Genomic DNA, 10,117 nt, shown 5'->3' on the forward strand with positions numbered 1-10,117 from the left:
TCTTCTTCTTCTTCTTCTTCTTCTTCTTCTTCTTCTTCTTCTTCTTCTTCTTCTTCTTCTTCTTTCTTCTTCTTCTTCTTCTTCTTCTTCTATGTATAATGTATTATTTGTTTCAGAGGTACAGGTCTTTCTTTTTAAAAGCACTCTGCTGCCCCTTTAGGCGAAGTATCCCATTTTGGCTAACATTCAGATACCTGTGAATATCATAGTTCAGATTAGCTATTAGGTGGTTACAAGAACTATACAAACACACCAACACATGCACATGCACGTTTGACAGTACAACTCTATTTCAGGTTTCCTCTACAGTGATCCCACTTCCTCATTTCTGCTTCAGTCTCGGGGCCCTTGAAATAAAGCTTATAGATGAGGTTATTGTAGTAAAGTTGATATCATCTATTTTCATACTACATGAAGTATAGTTTGTTTCCCTGAAGAAAAAAGAATCTTGGTTTTTAAAATTTATTTATTATAACTGGCAAGCAGTTCTTGAATACCCACTGTTGGTATTGTAGAGTGCCAGGTGCTGGAAACGCTATGAAGCATAAGGCTGTAGAGCAAAGATTATAGACTGAAACTGATACTTTAAAGCCTGAGACATTAACTACAGTTTAAAAATGAATAGAATGGCCAGGCTAGAAAGCGGTTTCTTTGTGTTCAGACAGAAACATTTGCATGGATGGGAGGAGGAAAACATCAGCCTAGGAAAGCAATGTATTTAGTAAAGCCATTCAGAAAAACACCCACAATATGGAGATGGGGTGCTGGAAAGATGGGCCAAGAAAAAGCTGAGCTTGACATATACTACATGAAAACACTGAAGGGTGACATTCGGTATTTCTTCCTCGAAACTGTACCATCTTTTTAATATTGGATTGCATCCACTTAGATTCCCATTATTCCCCACTTTTGCACACGACTGAGAGAGGGTTTTCCTCACCTGTTTTAACTGAGGCCTGAGACCAAGTGAGTAGCGGCAGATAATGGTGGAGTGATTGAGTTACGAGAACCAATATTGACTATGGATGCTTATGAATATCCATTCTGATCATGATGGGGTTAAGCAGATTTTTCAGGTGATGACTCTGTGAATTTACCCATAGAATTACTTAATAAGGCCTCTCAAATGAAACCATACATTTTAAAGAAAATAACTGGTTCAAACATCATTTCAAATTTATAAACCACATCTCCAGTGCCATTTCACACATGAAAAATCAGTAATAGAATCATTTGGAGGATTATTATTCATACAGATTTTAACTTGGAATCTTTTTCTTGGACAGTGTTTGAAAATGGGATATAAAACTATCTTTCTGGAATAGTTGAGATGGAGCTCTGATGCACTAAGTAATCTCCATCCCTTTCAAACCAAAAGCATGGTTTGAAAAGCACATATTGTGATCTCTCTTCCAAAACCATGTAGGGAACTCATTAACTGAAGCCTTGGTTGGTGTAATTACATAGTTGTGAAATAGTACACCTTATATGCTATTCTTCTGCACTTTGTAAGCAAGTCTTCACTTTATCAAACAACTGAGAATGTATAGCCATTATTTGAAAATAGCAGTTCCAGAATAAAGCAAGCTTCAGCACAAATGAAAAGTACAAGTGTCATTCCCCTAGTACGGATTTGCTGTAAAATGTATTTGCAAGCAGTTCGACTTAGTGGAGGATTAAAAAAGAAAGAAAGAACCTCTAAACCAAATGAGAAGATTTAAAGGCAATGAACCATGATGGGTGATAATTTTGGCAAAACAAAATCTAACCTGCATACTTCAGCAAATTATGTTAAGTAGGGGTTGGTTAATTATGAATAATTCATTACTAAGCAAGAGAACAGAAAAAAAATTGTTCCCTTATTTCGAGAGCACCTGAGATGTCTTTTCAATATGTGTTTTTTCTAAATAATCTGTAGTTTAAACTGTGAAATTGATTTTGCTTTCTTTATACACACCCACAAATACCATTTCACTTCTTAACCGTCCATATTGGGATTATAATACTGTAGCATTGGTAGGCTTGTGCATTGAAATTTTAAATATCCACCATGTTGATTTTATTAGCTATTTTTTAACAGTGACATTTTGGCACTCCTTGTTAACAGTAGCCACGCTAATTGATGCTTAAACAGGGCATCTATGCTGATTCACATTTTTCTAAAATTGCTCCTCTCCCTAGAAATCTGGACGTTAGGTTAGCAGCTGCTTAACTTTTTCATTTTACTAAAAATATCATGTAGTGTCCATTGGGATGAAATAATGTTAACTTTAGAAATTTGAGTTGTAGCACATTCAAGTCAAAGTGCATGGCCATGTACCACACTGGCTTTGGATTCAGAGAGAATTAGCTTTAAATCCTGACTCTACTGCTTCCTGGTCATAGGGTCTTGAGCAACTTGATTTTAAGTTTTGATTAAGAGCTATCCATTCCTTTGGGGCTTGGCTTTTAAGAGAACTTTTAAAGATTGAGCATCTTATGGAACTCAAGCAATAGTCAGACCTCTTGCCAGGTAATGTAAAGACACCAGAAATTTAGAAATTCAAACTACTGGGATATATCTGTTTTATTTTCTGTCTCTCTACAGAGCAGTTTGTTCTATTTTGTAAAACATATGGAGGGCGGAAGAGGAGCACCCAAAAGGAGTGAAAGGGGCAGTTAACTATGTCATTATTATCTGGGAAGAAACATCAAAAAGTATCTACTACACATGACTACAGTGTCCTCATTTCCCAAATAGGAAGGCTCCGGCGGGGGGCGGGGATTAGTAGCAATTTGTATGAAGCATTTCTGAGCCAGCACACAGTAGGTACTTAATGAGCTTTATTCAGTCTTATTCTTGGCTAGAAAATATCAGAGCATCTTGTATAAGCTCTTATATAAACTTTGTATAAATATAGAGCATTATTGCACAATCTGGCCTCCCAAGTTCACAGAATTCTTCATCTGATGAGGAAATATTCAGTCTAACAGGAGAAATAAAGATCATGCCTAATGAAGGGAATATAGTTAGTATTTGTTAATACTGTGAATACCCATCCCTCCAAGGGAGTCAAACTCCATACAAGATAGCAAAGATGATGATGTAAGTACAAGATCTGATTCTCACCTCAATAGAGCATGGTTCTGTTGGATCACATGACATGTTATAAGTAGGTGAATGGCGCAGGGCCAATAGAAGGGATTGGGGGCATTGAGAAAAGGCCATAGTAGATATGTTCTTGCTTCCTGTTTTCATTTTGAAATTCAGTATTCATTCAGCTTTCCAGAAAGAGTACCCTTTAGAAGAACAACCCATATATTTCAGTCTTATTCCACGTGCATGTGGAGGTGTGTTTTCTACCTGTTCCTACTCCAAGGACGGGTCTGTTGACTCAGGCCTCTTGAAATAGAGTGTTCATTCTCCTGGCCATGGGGATTGGTGCAGGAATGGGCATGGGACCCAAATGGAGCCAGTAAGACCCAATGAGACCTTGCAGGGGCTATCCTGAGAAAAGCGCTGTATTTTCAGCTGTGCTTCCACCCGGGAAAATATAGTTCTTACCTTACTGAAAACAACACAAGGCCTGAACATAAACCCAGCACAGAAAACAGGGAACCAAAAACTGGAGAGGACTTGAATCCTGATGAAGTTAATTTAGTCTCTGCATCAATCCTGGAGTGTGAAGACTGGCCTACCCCAGACTTTTCAATTACATGTGTCAATGTCTCTCTCATGTGTTTAAATAAATTAGATTACATTTTCTGTCAGTTGTATCCACATGTTTTCCCACAATCCAGAGCTTTCCCCAGCCCTGGTTTTCTCTTTTATGTGTCACACTAAATAGATACTAACTTTTCAGTGTGTTAATTTTCTCCTTTGTAGAAGAAAAAAAAACAATATTTACTTTGAAGAGTGTATAAAGATTAGATGAGATAATAAAAACATACATTTGTTCCAACACTATACTACAAAAATATCACAATACTTTATTTTGCTAACATAAATGAAATTTAACTGAAAGGTTCATTGACTATGGTGGGAAGATGCTAATATTGGTCCTGAATGGGGGCCTTTCTCTATCTTTAGCATGACATGCAATGTCCAAAATACCTTGGAAGGAACCTCTGACCTCTATTATGGTTTCCACCAGGATGCTTATTGTCAAAGCTCTTATGATCCATCAAAGGCAGGTATCACTATAGCCTCTTTGCCAGGTGGATATCAGTACCTTTTGATGCAGTTTCCAAGACAATGATATTAGATGTTGCAACCTCTGAGCCAATGAGTTCAGCCAAACAAGTCTCATGCCTTCAAGGATATTTCCACACAGAACCCAATTACTACAGAATTTTTTGCCACATCCCTTTACCAAGTACCTGCTACCTTTCTCAAACCACTGCAACCCTTGGGCATTTCCTCCGTCTTTCAATTCAGCAGTTTCTTTGGACTCCTCCTGTCATTGAGAAGAGGAAGAGTAAAGGATTCTATTTTACCACAGCCATTCCACCCTAAGCCAAGAGTGTCCCATAGTCAGGTACCACAGTCACAACATGGTCACATACCTATACCACTCACGCCAAGCTCTCTGTACCTCTCTGAGCCTGAGCAAGGAAGGGGAGGTTGATAACCTTGAATGAGAACATTGAGCAAGGAGGGTGAAGAAGAGCTTTAGCAGCCTCCCTACCAGCTCCATAGGTCATGGAGCTGGAAGTTTTCTGCTCTCTGCTGCTCTAGATGAATATAAGGGTAGATAAGGGAACCTGCTGGACTATTACAGAGTTTCAGTAAGGTTGAACTAAAAGGTGGGTAACAGAGTAGGTGTCCCTAGCTTCCATCAGGGATATTGGGGGCAGATGACAGCTATTTCTCACCAACAAATTCAGGGTCACATTTTTCTCATCTCACACCCAGCCAGCTCCAAAATTCCAGTTCCAAAATGTGTGAAATATGAAGGTCTTACCTTTCTGGAAACTGAGTGAAGGTTTGCTAGCTGTACGAAGCTTTGGTAACTATGTCCTGTTCAAGATAGTAAAGTAATAGGCTAAGACTAGATTGAGCAAGGTTTTGGGGTGCAGTCTCTGTTGTTTGTTTATTTGTTTTTTTTCTCACTTTGAAAAGCCCTCAAATAGCTTATGGTACTTTATGTAGTTGGGTTTTTTTTTTTAGAGAGAGAGAGAATATTAAGCAGGCTCCACACCCAGCATGGAACCCAACACAGAGCTCAATCTCATAACCCTGAGATCATGACCTGAGCCGAAATCAAGAGTCAGACACTTAACCGACTGAGCCTCCCAGGCGCCCCTGTGTAGTTTTTAAAAGACATTATTATACAAAAATATTTTTAAAATAGGGAAACCGAGCAGGAGCAATGAGCCTGGGATGGGGATAGGTATGTGGTGTGACTGTCAACCTCTCTCTAGGCCCCTGGTCACCTGTGAGAAGCCAAAGTCATCCATCTATAAAAGCAGAAGTTGACTCCTTCATTCCTCTTAACCAGATTTCTGGGATTTTCTGAACCTATATTCCAAACACAACACAGACAAAGACAGTCCTCGGCTATTAGAAAGACAAATCTATTTAGGAAAAATAAATACCCTTGGTTATGAGAAACAGAAAATACTGAGAAATATGAGAATATTAATTAGCATAACAGTGATCCATATTTACAGAGTCATAATAGTGCCAATACTAAACACTGATTAAAATTATGATATATTGTTTTAAAAGGATGGTTGCATGATATTGGAGGTGCTGTGGAAGCCAAATGCGCATCATCTGTTGTAAGAGGTCAGATTAAATATCCAGAATTAATAAACTAAGAAAATTGAGGACAACACATTATTGTAAAATATGGGACTGTGAATAAAATAATTAAAAAACTGTGACAATTAAACGTGGTTGTACCCAGGAAGAGGGTGTGTGAAAGAAGAATGTGCAGATAAGAGAATGCTCTTTTATTCTTACAAGACTTATAGAGCTTATTTGACTTTTAAAAGAATGTGTTTGTCATACTATGAAAAATATTAAAATCAATTTTTATATTACAAAGAACCCCCCAAAATAGTTCATGGTGGTGGTATTTTAAAATTTCCAAGTCAGCTTGATGCTAAGTCTATTTTTAAAAATGGACTTTGTGAAATTTTCATATTTCATATTTCAGATATCCTGAAATGCACCCCCTCTCCTACAGCAAAGCACCTAAATACTACATAAATTAGAGCCAACATACTTTGAAAAGCATTAGTGAGCTCACAAGAATGTAAAGGGAGTTCTCCATGACTTGCAACAATAACAACAAAATCCTCACGAAACAAACGAAAACGTAATAAATAATACAATAAAAGTGGAAAAGCCCACACAGAAGCCAGGGCCATCCTGAAGCGCACCCAACCCAAATGTGTAAAGCTTCACTGGTTGTCAGCCCCTCCGTGGAATAGGATTTGAACTTGACAAGTATGTGAGCTACAGCTGAGACAGTCCCCCCACCACATACACACTAAATCAGGTACTCAAAAATAACGATCTTCAACTGAAAGGAGGAATGCTTTCCAGGTGAACAACAACGACAACAATAAAAGCTGTCCAGCTCTGTTGGAATTTGGTGGGAAAACTTAATATCCTTAATATGAATAATCTTCCCTCATAATTAACATCCATGGTCTTTCCCTCAAGGAGTCCTGGGATTTGAATTATATCATATACTCAGTCTATGAAACCCCAGTCCAAGAAATAATATTAAAATGTTCCCAGGTCGGTCATGCCCCAGCTAGGGTTGCCAGATGAGGCAAATAGAATACAGGGTGCCCAGTTAAATTAAAATTATTTCTAGTTGCCTATGGGTAGATACGTCAAGATAAAAATAATTTGTGGTACATACTTACGCTATAACACCATTTGTTGTTTATCTGAAATAGACCATAAGCATCTAAATTACACCTATCTTAATTTTATTTTCACAAGATTTAGTTCTCCTCAACACTTCCGTGTTTTGCAGAATTTGCTTATAAAATTTCTTGCAGTTACTGGCTGTGTTCCGTTTACATTGTAACATATCTTGGCAGTGGTCCCACCCAACTTCTTTAGTCATTTTGTCCACTGAACATTCATTAATGAGCAAACGTGCTCAACATTACCACAGTGAGCTGGCAGTCTGAACACATGGTGGCATAAAGTCAACAACTCTAAGCGTGGTTCTTCAATTTGTTTTTTTGAAGGACATAAAACCACCTTTATGGGATTAACTCGCTTTACCATTTTTCAGTATTGCTCTGTATCTCATGATCAATGACTTAAAAATGTTGTCCAGTAGCAAAACAAGATAGCTTAGTCATAAATTTGTATTTCCTTTCTCTTCAACACTACAGTGATTCCACATGCTCTCATGCTGGTGATTATTAAATAATATGTATGTAAAGAATTGAATTCTTAAAAAAATTGAATTCTTCAGGAGATGAAATCTGTTTCAAACAAATCTCATGGCAAGTGCTATAATAATTATTCATTTCAAGTTGGAATTTCTCGTCCTGTTCATAAATAGTAGTGTTCGTTTTACTAATAGCATAGATACTTAAAGAAATAAATTTTGGTCAGCTCTTTCTTTAACACATTCAACAAGTTCTTTTAATCAAGATACTACTTCAATAATACTGATTTTTCTTTCAATTTGCTGAAGACATATTGAGGACTATGAACAAGAAATAAGTAAGTTTCCCTCAATGGGTCATTAAAAATGTTAACAAGAATTTGGGGGGCCTTTTCTTCAGAATTAAAGTATAATTTCAGTGTTTCAAATACGCGGAGATGTTCTTAACTGCATTTGTTAAAGAGAGCCAACAGGTTTTTGAATGTGAGAATTGAAGGATACTAATTGATCAGTTTAAACACTAAATGATGAAACCAGAGAAAGTCTTCATCACAGTTAGTTCAGTTGTCAATAGGAAGAACATCAAATACTGGTTCAGCAGCATAATGCAGAACATCGGAAAAAAACCCAACACCTCCCATAAAACCATTCATATTTGGCTTCACCTTTGAATAAATAATCTCTGCACCTTTACATAAACATCCAGCAAGAGTGTATTATATCCACTTAAAGGGGTACTTTTGCTTCTTGTTAACTTCTAATTCAATAAGAGCTTCTGCAAAAAATGGCTGTTCTTTCTGAAGTCTCATCTGGAAGGGTTTTCCTTGTGATAGCCTTATAAGCAAGCCTTTTTCAGAAGAAAAATACTGCACAAGCGAAGGGAAATTTTTTCTGCATTGTGATAGCTTGTATCCGTGGCTATCCCATAAAAAGGTGAGGTGTTTAAATCTTCGATAATCTCTGTAAAAGTAAATGGAACTGTTGGCATTTTTTATTTTTGTAGTAGATTTCATTTTGACACTTGAAAATTTGCTCGCAATTTTGGAATCAGAAAATGCTCTGGTAGCAGTACATTCAGTCATGTGAGCTATAAAAACATGATATACATAGTGGATGGCCATTGCAGTTTCTGCTGTGATTATTTTATCTTTTGAATTTTGTTATTAATTACTTTTCTTTAGTACTAATTAAGGAAATCATACATCTCTCAGCTTACCTGTATTATATGTTGGCCTTTATCTGACTTTCCCTCATTTTTATATTGACTGAACAATTACATCCTATACAAACAACTTTTAAAGCTCTTTTCCTGGGCTCCTGGTTGGTTCAGTTGGTTAAGTGTCTGCCTTCGACTCAGTTCATGATCCCAGGGTCCTGGGATCGAGTCCCATATCAGGGCTCCCTGCTCAGGAGAGAGTCTGCTTCTCCCTCTCTCTCTGCCCCTCCCCATCTGCTCACGCTCTTTCTCTCTCTCTCTAATAAATAAATAAATTTTTTTTAAAAAGCTCTTTTCCCTTGTTTAGTAATTGTTGATTGTTAAAAAAAATCGTCAAAAAATTCATACCTGCATTTTGACCAAGTTTTTGTTGTGTTTATAAATAAAACTTTGATAATATCAATCACTACAAGACTTGAAAAGACTGATATAATAATCCTGTCAGGATGTCATTGTGTCTGTCACTCACAAGTCCAATTAAAAACTAACCATAAACACAGGTGAACCATCGAAAGGCCTACAAACTCATAATAATCGGGCCTGATGGCTGATGCAGACTTCTTACTGGCTGTAGAGGAGAGCTGTATTTGTAAGGCACAGTCTACAATGAAGCCAGACTGCTTTCATGTAAATATTTTGGAAGCCTGGTTTTCAGGGGTTGGTGGGCTTTCAAAAACTGAAGTGTTTGGGAATTGGTGGAATTTAGCTGGTAGTGTGGTCCGTGGAATAAGGTTCCTATTGATGCTGAACTTTCACAAGCATGAGGGTGTCCTGACTGGCTAAGTTTCATAGCCCGTGAGCTGATCAGCAGTTATCTCTGACTTGGGACTCTAGGCAAACAATAGTCTTCTTTTATCTTGAATATGAGACATAAGTACTTTTAAGTGTAATCTTCTCTCAATCCAACCGTAGGAGAGACCATCAGGCATTGGCCAGGTCTTCACATATGGAGGTATGATTCTCAGCGACATCTCTTAAATCATTTAAGCACCACTAAAGATGTTTTAAAATATTTTTTATGCCTTTAATAATTTATTGAAAAAAAGTGAATATAGGACATTGAGGGTGTCCTGACAAACTCAATAAAGGGTATAAGGCAAAATCCTATAGAATGGGGGTATATATATATATATATATATATATATATATATATATATATATATATATATATATTATATCCAGCAACCCAAGTAATAGGGCCAATATGAAGATAATGTTTGTGTATCTATAATTGTTTAACTGAAAGATTATAAAGGAAAATTAGAATAAAGTAGTGAAAAGTAGCACAGTGACAATGACATGCTTATAAAGAAGTGTTTGTTAACATCAAAGCATAAAAATAAACATAGATTACAACAACTAGTTTTCAGAAGTAGCATTAAGCAAGTCAGTATTTGTAGTGTTATCACCCAAAGGAAACCTGCACTTGAAGTCAGGAAACCTTTGTGTCTCAGTTGGCAGGATAGATGTATTCTTAATTATATGTGTGTCTATATGTTTACATTATAATTAGCATCTACTTATAGGAATCCCTTTTAAACACACAATGCATTGG

Source organism: Mirounga leonina, unplaced genomic scaffold, assembly GCF_011800145.1.
Source record: "Mirounga leonina isolate KUSES-001 unplaced genomic scaffold, KU_Mleo_1.0 Mir_170, whole genome shotgun sequence".
Taxonomy (NCBI): domain Eukaryota; kingdom Metazoa; phylum Chordata; class Mammalia; order Carnivora; family Phocidae; genus Mirounga; species Mirounga leonina.